Source organism: Staurois parvus, unplaced genomic scaffold (assembly GCF_062004578.1).
Source record: "Staurois parvus isolate SC_StPar_1 unplaced genomic scaffold, SC_StPar_1.0 ptg001134l, whole genome shotgun sequence".
NCBI classification, from domain to species: Eukaryota; Metazoa; Chordata; class Amphibia; order Anura; family Ranidae; genus Staurois; species Staurois parvus.
In genome coordinates this window covers 791,718-805,104 of record NW_028318930.1, presented here as the reverse complement: position 1 = coordinate 805,104, position 13,387 = coordinate 791,718, and the positions used below count along the sequence as shown (strand labels likewise).

The following is a 13,387-nucleotide window of genomic DNA, read 5'->3' as shown; positions in this document are numbered from 1 at the left end:
AAGCACCAAAATTCCAAATTGAGGATGGCTGGGGAATATTCACTTGTTCCCCAAGATCATGAGCTCAAGGGTTTTCGATTATACCATTGCACTGTAGCAAATGGGTTATGGAGAATTGCTAATAGACATTTTATTGTGCCTGCTACCAAACTGCTTATTAATTTACTTTTCACTGGTGAGAAACCTTTGCTTATACATTAGTTTATCAGGAGTTTACTTTGAATTGCTCTGGTTTGTAACAGATTTACTTTGGGGTATTTCTCATATCTTTCCTGCTAATGTTATCTTGCTGGGATTAAATTGTGTATCCAATTTTGAACATAGTGCGAAGCCTAATATTAGTGCTGGAGACACAGTATAGAATTTCAGATTCCTGGCACCCTGCACTACAAAAAAAAAAAAAAAAAAAAAAAAAAATCAAAAAGTTCAATAAAATTATTCTTTGTAACATGAATAGTGATTTCTTTAGATTTTGTTATTGACTTTTTTTTTTATCAGTACTTAAAAGGAGTTCCATCTTTTCCAAAAAATAACTACCTACAAACATTTTGCACAAAAAACATTTAACATTTTCTTTGCATTTGAGCCTCAAAAGCAATGCAACCGCAATCAGTGGATCATGACTGCAATGCTCTGGCTCCTGTAGACTTTTTCTCCACGACAACGCTGTCTCAATATTTTCAACAATACAAAGAGCCAAAAACACAGGACAGAAACCATTTTGGCAAAGTGGGTTCTTTGCCAACATGGGGCTGCATAAATTTGTATCTCACCAGCACAGAGACCAGGCTCTCACCAAAAGGGGGTCATTATGTTGGAATACTGCTCTGCGGCTCAGTCTCTGAAGGGAGGGGATCATGCTCTGCTTCAGTATGTCACAGTACATGTTGGCATTCATGGTTTCCTCAATGATCTGTAGCTCCCCAGTGCCAGCAGCACCTATGCAGCCCCAGACCATGACACTAACCACCATGCTTGACTGTAGGCAAGACACACTTGTCTTTGTACTCCTCACCTGGTTGCTGCCACACACGCTTGACACCATCTGAACCAAATAAGTTTATCTTGGTCTCATCAGACCACAGGACATGGTTCCAGTAATCCATGTCCTTAGTCTGCTTGTCTTCAGCAAACTGTTTGCGGGCTCTCTTTTGCATCATCTATATAAGAATCTTCCTTCTGGGACAACAGCCATGCAGACCAATTTGATGCAGTGTGCGGCATATGATCTGAGCACTGACAGGCTGAACCCCCCCCCCCCTTCAACCTCTGCAGCAATGCAGGCAGCAATTATATGTCTATTTCCCAAAGACAGCCTCTGGGTACAACGCTGAGCACATGCACTCAACTTCTTTGGTCCTGTTAAACTGCTGTATGATCTTGGCCACAGTGCTGCAGCTCAGTTTCAGGGTCTTGGCAATCTTCTTATAGCCTAGGCCATCTTTATGTAGAGCAACAATTCCTTTTTTTCAGATCCTCAGAGTTCTTTGCCATGAGGTGCCATGTTGAACTTCCAGTGGCCAGTATGAGAGAGTGAGTGATAACACCAAATTTAACACACCTGCTGCCCATTTACACCTGAGACCTTGCAACAATAACAAGTCACATGATACTGGTGAGGGAAAATGGGTAATTGGGCCCAATTTGGACATTTTCACTTAGGTGTGTACTCACTTTTGTTGCCAGTGGTTTAGACATCAATGGCTGTGTGTTGAGTTATTATGAGGGGACAGCAAATTTACACTGTTATATAAGCTGTACTAGCACTACTTTACATTGTAGGAAAGTATAATTTCTTCAGTGTTGTCACATGAAAAGATGTAATAAAATATTTACCCAAAAAACACACACACACACTTTTTTTTTTTTTTTTTTTAAACATCAAGGTTTGCCAGAGTTAGTGTTAGGGTCAAAGATCACAGTCAGCATATTTTCGGTAGGAAAAAAAAAATATTGGTAAAATTAGTATCTGTGTCAGTCAGGGCTTATTTACATTTGCTTTGACTTCAACACATATAAAAGCGCCTACCGATTCAACATGCTTTTTTGAAGCTTTAATGAAGCTTGGCAAATGCCCTGTATGTTGATTTTTTATTTGTTTTAAAGGGACCCAGTAGAACCCCAGCTCCATAGTACACCTCACTCAACAGATCCCCAGCTCATTAGTACCCCGTTAGGCAGATCCCCAGCTCCTTGTTATCCTTGTTCAGTAGATCACCTGCTCATTAGCACTCCCAGCTCTGCTGATGCCTCACCAAGTAGTAACCCCTAGCTCTGATGATACCACACTCCGTAGTAACCCTCAGCTCTGCTGATCCCCCAATCAGTAGTAACCTCTAGCTCTGCTGATCCCCCACTCAATAGTAACCCCCAGCTCTATTGATCCTCTGGTTTGCTGCTGTTCTTCTCTCTCTGGTCCCCGCTCACCTCCCACTATATTGCTCCCACGCTGTGCAGCATGCGTGACATTGATAGTTTCTGCTGCTCCGGTCCCCCAGATCTACTGGTCCTCTGCTACTCAGTCCTCTCTCTTCAGTCCCAGCGCAAATTCGGTTGTAGAGTTCCCATGTTACACACCATGTTTGCCATCTGCTCCGCTCTGGTCCGGGACCCGCTCAACTTCCTGCTGCTCCAAGCTGCGCACCAGATGTGACCTCTGCATCAGACATTCCCAGAATATATACACATGAACCAGAAGTGACTGCTGATGACATTTTTCTGAAAGCCAGCTGTTGTGGTAGGGTTAGTGGCAAGTTGCCTATGATTTGGAATGGGATGTCTAAAAAGATCATCTAGGTATTATGGGCTGGTGTCCACAAACCTTTAACTATATAGTGTATGAGCTAAAAATATATATTGCGTTGCATCTGGAAGCATAACCTGTTATCCAGTAAAAAGGGAGATAGAGTACACAGACAGAATAACCCTTTTACATAAATTATGTTCCTCAGTAGTACATACATTTACAAATTAAAATGTCCAAAGTGGCTCTATTAGTTTTAAATCTGGGATGGAAGGGTTCGCTTTTTGTTTCCCAGTGCTTCCTGGGATATTTCTTACCTCCAAAACAAAGCAAAGCTAAAGCCGAATAAAGCCTCTCAAAAGCTGCAAACGAGCTTTGTCATAGAGCTTTTCAATGGAGGCTTCAGAGACACTTTGAAGCACCATCAAAAGCGACATGGGGTATAATTTTTGAAGCAAATCAAAAGCAATGTGTAAACAGGACTGGACTGTTTAGTGACAGATGCTTTGATTGGCATTCAGAGCGCTCTAAAAAAATGCGCACCATTTTTCTGGGCTGTACTACGGGTACAAACAACTAACATGCACATTTGAGGAGGAGAATTTATTTTGGGTTTCTCTTTGGTGGCAAATTATAGTAATAGCAAGAAATATTCAGCTACATAAAACAAAAACAAAACAAAAACAAAAACAAAAAAAAAAACACACACACACACACACACACACACACACACACACACACACACGATTTTGTGTTTATTTTAGGCCAGTTTTCCTTTCACAAAACAAAAAAATCTGAAGATTTGTTACCATTTACCACCAAAAGAAATCCCAATTTGGCTTGAAAAAACCAAGGCATAATCCACCTGGATACAGAAAATAGTTGTGTCGATATGTACAGTTTTACTAGCACATGTCAAAGTTGCAAAATTGTGCTTAGACATTAACCCCTTTCCACCTAAGGGTGGAACAAATGTTAAAAGTATGGTTAGTGCAGTCATGGAACAGATATGCAGAGAGGAAAACAAACGGCTGATATTGAGAAATGCAGAGACTCTAGATTCCATTTTTTTCTTACAAAAGCAGGATATTTTGGGTTTTTCTGAACCATTCTGGCACTGAAAACACTGGACAATAGGTTTTTGGCAGCCAACCATGAAAATAGCATGTAATTCAACCTATCACATACATACGGTTGTATACAGTTCTTTTGTTTTTGCCATTTTGTCATATTTAAAAGCATTTAACCCAAAAAATGCATCATAATCCAGCTTGCAAATCATTAGATATGATGGCTGCATTACTTTTCCTTTTAGAGTTTTGTTTCCCTGTCTTTTCACTTGGTGATCTATCATAAATCCAGCAGTTTTTCAGGAAGTAAAAATTGCTGACCAGGAAAATTTGACAACGTGTCACAGCCAAACATTTGTCATTAATATACAATACTATACCACAATTTGTTTTGGTTCATGGAATTTCAAATGTAATATTAGTGCTACTCAAATCTCCATGACAGTATAATTGTTATTGTAAGGATTACGATAGCTGTTGAGATTTAGTTGAAGGTTAGGAGCAAGGATGAGGCCAAGGACCAGGATTTCAAAATATAGTTTAAAGGCTGCTCTAAAACGTTAAATACCAAGAGATGGTCATAAGAAATGTAGGTAGGAACATAACAAGGAAAACAAGGAAAATATGTCAAAGAAGAGAAATGCATTCTAAAATGACCAATCTTACCATCAAAGTTTGGATCATGATCGAACAGACTCCCATTTCTACTACACCAATATTTTGTATGGATATTATGGTCTTCTCAAAAGCATATATAAAAACTATTTTATTTCCTGTATCCTTTGTATACATACATTTTACATATCAGGATTCTTGTACCATACAATCTAAATATGCACCATTATAAAATATTTTGTTATGTATGCATTTACTTTACTTATTTATCCCTAATACATATTCATCTAATGGAAACTTGTCATCTTCTTTAGTAGTGAATGATGTCAGATGGGGAGAATAGAAGAATTAGAGGAGACCCTGAAGATATTCGTGGCATTTCAAATGGACAGTATAGAACTTAAACAATGTATGAAAAAATACGGATTACATTTTGTTTTATACATATCACTTTCTGTAAAACAAATCCAGGTATAACAAAATTCTTCATGGTAATCAAAGTAATGCGTTGGTAAGGTTTACATACCAATAGCTGCATGAATTGTGCTTGCACCATTAAAACTCATGCTAAGTTTGGCTTCTTCAGAAGGTTCACGCCAACGGCATTTCACCATGCAAATGTCAGGAAAATCTCTGTTTGAGGAAAATTAATTTCAGTAACTTTTTAAAGCCCATATAACATGCATTCAGTGTTAGTATCTTCTTGTAATGAAGTGCTATATTATGAGGACACGTTCAATTGCTGTATGTTCTTTGCATGAAATGTTTTTCTGAATATAAAAACTAAAAAGTGTGTAATTATAATTTGATCCCCTGTAGATTTAGTAAGTTTGCCCACTTAAAAAGAAATGAAGGGTCTATAATTTTTATCATAGGTGTATATTAAATGATAGACAGAATAATCAACTAAAAATCCAGAAAAAAAAAAAAAAAACACAAACACAAAAAAAAACCAAATACAAATGGAGTTGCAATTCAACTCGCTGGGGTTCTTGAATATAACTTAACTGTAGCGCAGACGAATTCACAAGTGTGAATTCACTTTTACCAACCAATGTTCTTAGATTGTGGAAGGAAACTCATGCAATCCCAGGACCCAGAGATGCAAGGCAAGCCACTTTTATATTGTGCTGCAAATAGCTCTAACAATGCTTACCATGTGGTAAACCAAAGCAGCTTTTTCTAGCTCCTTAGGTCAGGTTCACATTCATCCATGTCTGCTTTTGTTTTTCAGTGCTTTCTTTGATGTGCATTGTAGCATGTTACATGTGTTTTAATTATTCTATTGGGCATCACAGACCACGAAAATGCACAGAAAAAACAGATATGCCTCATTTTCAACCCAAGTACAAGGCACTGCGGAGATCTAAAAACAGCCTCACTGAATGATACTGCTTCTTATGAAATATGAATGGTCTTAAACTGCAAAAAGGTGTGAATGGGGCCCAAGATTTACATGGAGCTGCTTTGATTGTCAACATGCTGCAGCATAGGCAGAGCTGCCTGTAACAGAGGCAGTAGTAGGCCATGTCACTCTCTTACCATTACTTCCTTCCAAATTGATCCTTTAAACCAAATACTGTAGTGTGCCCTGCGCAAGCCTCACCTTGTCCTAGTATCAGCTGGGCCTCTTCCTAATCTCCCTAGTCATCACATCCCAGACCATTACAAAAGCTTCAGAAACAATATGAACTGCTGCTACACATTGCAGTAAATTCCTGGGACAGCTTAGTGCTACACTGCACACAGGAGGATAAGCACCCTGAACAAATGGATAGGAGGATTAAGATTTGAAAACCTTCTGCATTTACAGAATTCAGATGATGATATGCACAGAATGGAAGGTAAAAAGCAGAAGACAGACAAGCAGGGACATTTCCACAGAAACAAAACAGCCGATATCTTTTCCAGATGCATTATATGGTAAGGCAGAACACAAAGCACACCCATGGAAATCACATTACTCACTGTATCTAAATAAAACTTCTTTGGGCTAACAAAGTCTAACACATTATAACTGTAAGTTCCACCGGGAAGAAACACACCTGTTTTTAAACAACATCATAGACCGTTCATAAAACGAAACTTCTGCATAAAATAGTAACCATTCTGTAAGTTTTCTCTTCTACCCATGTGTGGCTTACTTATGTATTGGAAAGAACATGTAGGACTCCTGAAGGTTTCAGCTAGAGCTTCTCCATCCATGTTAAACATTGTGGATAGAGGAATTCAGGCAGTTAGCTACTGTATTTAGCAGTGGCTGCTGAATGCCTGGACAGTGTCTGCACTTGACTGTATGCAGTCACCGTGCAACTGAAAGATTTTTGACCAGCTGGATCAAACAATCAAAAAGTGTTGTGCTGACAACGTATTGCAACCTGTCTGTAATGTCCTAAGAAAAGTTTGGACTTTTTTTCTAATTCTAATGAAAGTAAAAGGTTAAACTCAAATCCTGAATGCCAAATTTCTTACATTTTTGTCTAGAGTAGGAAAGAGTTGTATTTTTTGTTGAATTTTTCACTTACTCCTTGACCCCATGACACCACTGCAAAAATTAGGGGAGCTGTGGTTACTGGGATACGAAGTCATAGAAGAAAAAAGAAAAGAAAATAAGACACACACACACGTTAATGTGTCACAGTAACCGGAAACTCAAATGTTTAGACGAAGGTTAGAAATAGCAGTCCCCATATTTCACTGGACCAGTCCTAATGCTTTTAATACATACATTCAGCAAGCGGTTGAAATGTATTACACTAAATTACTATTTAAACAAAAATTGTCCTCTCCAAAAAAACCAGGAGCAGAAGTGGATGTGAAATCAAAACATCTTCTGGACTACCCTGCTAAGTAAGAGAAGTCAACACAGGAGGGGGAAGTGGCACTTCCACTGGGTAAAGGTTCTAACACTGCCTTGTGTGTGCCACACATAGAATTGTCCTTTCATTTAATACAGATTTAAGATCTACATGACCTTCTTTGATTTGGTGTTATGTTCTGGAAAGTTATCTCTTCTAACTTTGGATGGGAAGTGTTAAGGAATGTATTAGTCTGAAACGCAATAGATTTAATATACTTGGAAATGAGGAGTGGTGCATTCCTTCTTTCTACGCTGGCAGCTGTGCAGTTTTTTTTTTTAGTTTAGTTTATTGGAGAGCATTTCATTTTAGAATAAGTTGAAACTCAACTCATTTTGTGGAACCAGCCTTTCCTCAAGCTGGCCATACAGAGATTCAATTTAGGCTAATTTATCTGATGAAAAATCATAGAAGTCCTTTTCTGCTCTGCAGAGTTTTTGTTGACTATGCATCGCCCATACTTGGGAATTCACTTGACAGCTTATGTAAATTATATCTAGCCAACTATCCCCCCTCTTATCTGATCCTTGGTTCCCTTCCTTTGCAATATCAGCTATCCTGGATTGGCAGACTTCATGCTGTCAAAATGTACTATTTCAGGGTTTCCTGCTCCGGTACCACCCATGGTTTTACGAGTTTGGCAAAATAAAGTTGTCGCAGTCAACCCGACCCAGGATTAATAAACAGACTCCTTATGGGCATTTACATACAGTGGGGTCTGGGGTCCCCCATTTACTTCATTATTACAGGACAGCACAATTAGCCCCACTCAGCTGTCTTCATGCTACTACTGTAACCCCCATTTGGGTTCTTTTAGATGGGATAAATTGTCAGGATATGACACATCTTCTCTGCTCTGGCTCCACCCTCCCGATTGCCTGCCCCGTCGCTCCTTCTCTAACCTATTCCCTTAAGGTGTGCGACTTTAGTTCACTGCCCAAAGTATCCTCTGGGCCTCGAGGCCCCTTCCAGATTTCAGTGGTGGATCTGGAAGGGTTTTTACGGATGTCTACTCCCTTCTGGATTCTACTGGCCTGAAGACCTTTGCATATTTTCAGAAAAATATGAGGCGCCATCACAAGAAATCTTCTGTTATATACAGCTCAGACATTTCATTCTGCCGCTTCTTGTGAATAAACCTGCTTTGCTAACACTTACCTGGTTTGAAAGCGAAAAGTAAATGTTGCAGTGACACCTACTCACTGGGTCTCATCTCATTGTTAATGTTCTCTCTAAATTCTTCCACCCTTTCTACTAATTACATGGCATGCTGGGAGGAATATCTACATATAGTTATCTCAGAGGGAGGTTCGAAGGAAATTTGGTTATCTACAACTATCAGTTCCCAGAATGTACCTACTTTAGGAAACTCTTACAAGGTCCTCATGCGCTGGTACCTTACTTTGACTCATATTTATTTAATCAAATAGTTTTTTTTTTTTTTATTAAGCCCCTCACCCTCCAAGCCGTAGGTCCAAAAAAACAAACACTGGAGATCAGAGATCCCCATCCAATTATCAGCAGTACAGATACTAGAATAAGCGGTGCGCCTTGTAAGCGTTAATGTTACACAATACATGTGTTCTGAAAACAAGAGTGTAAAAATTAAAGAAAAAAAACAAAAAAAACAAAACCTTAAGGTTCTAGCATGCAACCCTCTTGGCTAGAGTCTGATTTGTCTACTTAACACAGATCTCATTCTCATGTAGTAGCCATTTATCCACTGTAAAGCAGTATGCAACCTCTAGGACATCGCTTTCAGAACAAGCCTAGTTGTGACTCAGAGGAACTATAGACTCAAATAGTTGGTAGCACAGTAGTATAATAAATGGACTGCCCAGATCACTCTAGTAACCCATCTATCACATGTGATAGAGGGTGCCCCGCCAGAGATCACATTTTTTTTTTGGAGAGCCTTGTTTAGCAAGGGCAAATTTTTCTTTCAAAATATTATTTACAGCCTGTAACCAGTCAGAGTTGGGTAGACGGAAGTGGTGATAACCATCTCTGTGTTAAAAATGTTCTAGAGTGAAAGACAACGTAGTTCCGGGATATGCATTTGTAGATTGAATAAGCTCTTCATCCATATAGCCTAATAGACAAAATTCAGACTGTGGAGAATCACCTCCAATACCAATGCAGTTTTGGACACCGCCACATCATATGGATGAGGGTACCCGGACAGCCTTCACATCTGGAACAAGAACCATCTGGGCGCTTACCAAACTTGAAACGTTTGTGGTGTATAACAGGGCCTATGCAGCAGATACAGCAGTGACCATTTTTGAGAAGGTGAAAGACACTAGAGGAACGATTGCTCCTCTACAAGACTACCTAAATCTTCTATCCAGCGTGCCTTGCAAGGGAGGTCTGCATTACAATCTAAGACTGCCAAGTGGATATTACTGTAGAGGTCTGAGATCAGGACCTTAGTAGACAACGTGGTAAAAGCTAAAGAACTTAAAACAGGCATTTTACTCCACAGTAAAAGGTGTCTCCTTGAACTGGGCTGTCAGTGCATGTTGGATTTGTAAATACTGATAGAGTGCGATTAAAAAGCAAGTACCCATCTTTTAGTAATTGCAAGGATTTCAGGGTCGTGTCTGTATACAACTGGGCCAGGAACGTGATACCACATTACTTCCAACCTCAAGCACTTAAAAGTGGTTGTAAAGGGTGAAAGTTTGCATTCAATGCATGGGGGTAAAAAAAAACCTTGAGGGTGCAGCTCCCTCCCCTAATACTAACCTGAGCCTGATCTGCATCCAACGCCATGCACTGGAGCCTCAGCTCTCCTGGGTCTCTCTCCTCATTGGCTGAGCCAATGGCTCCCACTGCTGTCAATCACAGCCAGTGAGGAGGGAGCAGGGGTTGCAACTGGGCCATACTCTGTGTCCCATTGACACACAGAGCTGGCTCGGGAGTGAGCAAGCACAAATGCCCCCATTGCAAGCAGCTTGCACAAGGGGTACTCAGCAAAAAGGGAAGGGGGGGGCAACAAGCATCGGCGGGGGACCTGAGAAGAGGAGGACTGGGGCTGCTCTCTGCAAAGCAATTACACAGCACAGGTAAGTACATGTTCTTTTAAAGAAAAAAAAAAAAAGAAAAGGAACTTTTAGACATAACTTCAATAAAGTTCCTGAAGACACTCCATAGCTTCACCAACAACAACATAAGGCAATTAGAATATGATTGGAATGACCCTGCCTTCAGGACCTACAGCAAATACCAGAGAGGTGCATGTTAATAGAATAGATCTGCTGGAATGGATACCTTTCACTGGCTTGTATTTCCAAGTTTGTCCCTGGGCATTCTCCTCTTCTGGGGCTGTGAACTCATGGGCATGATGGCTCAGATATGGTGGACCTACCCAAAGGCTGTGGATTAGAATGTATACGTTGATTAACATGCTTTTTCACTCTAATTTACTGAATTTACCCAGTTTAATCCTTGTTGAACAAGCCCATTCAGGTAGTATGAAACAAGGAGGCCAAGTTCTATTGTCTCTTTACTGCCAAACTATTGTCCACTCCTGGAAAACGTCTGTGCTTAACATTTCAGAACGTCCTGCCTGAATGGCATATAGAAATTGATGGCCATACTGGAGGATAAGCATGACAGATTCCTAAAGATTGGAACCCTGTGTGTAGACTATTCACAGCCCAACCCACAGGGCATTGCACCTTTGATTTTTACCCCTGCCCAGAGAGAGTGGTTAATCATGCAAGTCTAATGCAACTGCCCTCAGCACATAAATCTTGTAATAGCATTTCAGAGCCTTGTATCTGGAAAGGGGGGGGGGGAGAAGAGAAATGTGGCATAGCAGTGTAAGCTGTAACTACCACAGGCAGTTTCCCAACAGTATGGGGGCTACTTTGGGAAGGGAGTCTTTTTAAATAGACTTTTTTGGAAGATAGTGGAGACCAGCCACCAGAGAGAAAAAAGGGTTTTTATCTGGCCTCTTGACAGCTGTCATTAATAAAAAGGAGAAAACAAAAGAAGAATACTTTTTTGAAGGGTATTTACCCATATGGACCAAAAAGCCAACAGTTGTCATAACACATATGCATTTTTTGAATACGCCATTAATGTCTGCCCATCTGGTAATTCAGACGTAAGCAAATGCTGTAAAATATCAGATTTATGAGTACATAATAGGTGAGTAAATTCTGAACTCCAGAAAAATGGCTAAATGTACAGTTTAAGTAAAAAATCTGAAACCTGTTTTGTATACCCAGAGATCAACAGTTCTGTTTAGGGACATCTGTGATGCGTATTTCTCTGCCAGACAGTATGGCTGGGTCCTGAACTCTCAATAGATCAAACCTGTGTTTCTCCACGTTTTGTATGTCAAGGCACCCTTTAAAAGAGTATGCAAAAATTTTGAGGCATCCCATTCTGGAATTTAAAAAATTTAACCAATAGTTAAACTCTGCAAGATCCCCATGAGTAGACCACCCAACAATGAAGCAATTTATTCTTCCAAAGCAAAAACACGCATTTGAACACAGACTAGTATTCCAGTGTTCCTCTTTCCCTCATTCATCTAATGTGACCCCAGTGAAGGAGATGGGCAGTGAAGGGGGCAAAAAAAATGATGCTGTGCAACATCCTCCATATCAACTGATGACATATGTTGTTAGGAGGCCAACAACTGAAAGGTTGTAAAACGAAAACCTATGGCTTTGTGTAACTAAAAGGCAGGCTTGATTCACCTATTGGCTGGCTCACAATTTTTGGCCAATTTGTAGGCATTTTCCTAGACACCCCTAAAGAAACCTGAAGGCACCCTGGTTGAAAAAGTTTGGACTAAACAACAGTTAAAGTTGGAATCCAGTAAATTTTTTGGGACATACAACACCAGTGTAATAAATGTACCCGTGTATCCCAGGTCCCGCTTTCTGCTGGTTTGTGTTATTACCCCCCTCAGTAATGCTGAATACTCCTGACAGCTATGATTTGACAGCACTACTGGGATGAGAGGTGGCAGCTACAAGGGAAGACTCTAGACCATGGTGGCGAACCCGTGGCACGCGTGCCACAGCCGGCACGCCGAGCCTTATCTGTGGGCACGCCAGGAGAATCCAGCGGCGCGCTGTCTTCCCGGCTGTAGTGTGCATGACAGCCGGGTCCCAAGTGCGCATGCACAAGAAGCAGTGCTCCTTGTGAATGGTAAGGCGGTACCTGGGACACATGACAGATCCCAGAAGCCGCCGGACCAATCACAAAGCGCAGCGCTTCTCGCGCATGCGCACTGGGCATCCGGCTGTCCGACGAGCGCCCACACTACAGAAGCCGGGAAGACAGCGCGCGGCTGGATCGAGGAACAGGTAACAAAAAAAAACTCTGCGGAAGTAAGAGCGGGTACCTGTCAAATTCAGGTACCCGCTCCCCCTCCCTCCCCAAAGGTCAGCAGTCATCCCTGTGCTGTGTCCCCAGTCTCTGGTCATCCCTGTGCTGTGTCCCCAGTCTCTGGTCATCCCTGTGCTGTGTCCGCAGTCTCTGGTCATCCCTGTACTGTGTCCGCAGTCTCTGGTCATCCCTGTACTGTGTCCGCAGTCTCTGGTCATCCCTGTACTGTGTCCGCAGTCTCTGGTCATCCCTGTACTGTGTCCGCAGTCTCTGGTCATCCCTGTACTGTGTCCGCAGTCTCTGGTCATCCCTGTACTGTGTCCGCAGTCTCTGGTCATCCCTGTACTGTGTCCGCAGTCTCTGGTCATCCCTGTACTGTGTCCGCAGTCTCTGGTCATCCCTGTACTGTGTCCGCAGTCTCTGGTCATCCCTGTACTGTGTCCGCAGTCTCTGGTCATCCCTGTACTGTGTCCGCAGTCTCTGGTCATCCCTGTACTGTGTCCGCAGTCTCTGGTCATCCCTGTACTGTGTCCGCAGTCTCTGGTCATCCCTGTACTGTGTCCGCAGTCTCTGGTCATCCCTGTACTGTGTCCGCAGTCTCTGGTCATCCCTGTACTGTTAATTAGTTTGCACTACTGTACAAGTTGTTTTTTCTAAACCAAAAGCTCGATATTCAGGTTTCATTGCAGTGTTGGCACTTTGAAAGAAATAAGTTGGTTTTGGGTTGCAGTTTGGGCACTCGGGCTCAA

The 13,387-nt window shown here is 41.4% G+C and overlaps 1 protein-coding gene across 1 annotated transcript in view; it reads right to left on the bottom strand.

Moving 5' to 3' along the window:
• CUEDC1 (CUE domain containing 1) overlaps positions 1-13,387 on the bottom strand; it is a 146,577-nt gene that overhangs the window by 108,066 nt on the left and 25,124 nt on the right. Inside the window, exon 2 of the mRNA XM_089659171.1 lies at positions 4,955-5,061. The gene's annotated coding sequence lies outside the window, so the exon portion shown is untranslated. The remainder of the gene's footprint in view (positions 1-4,954; positions 5,062-13,387) is intronic.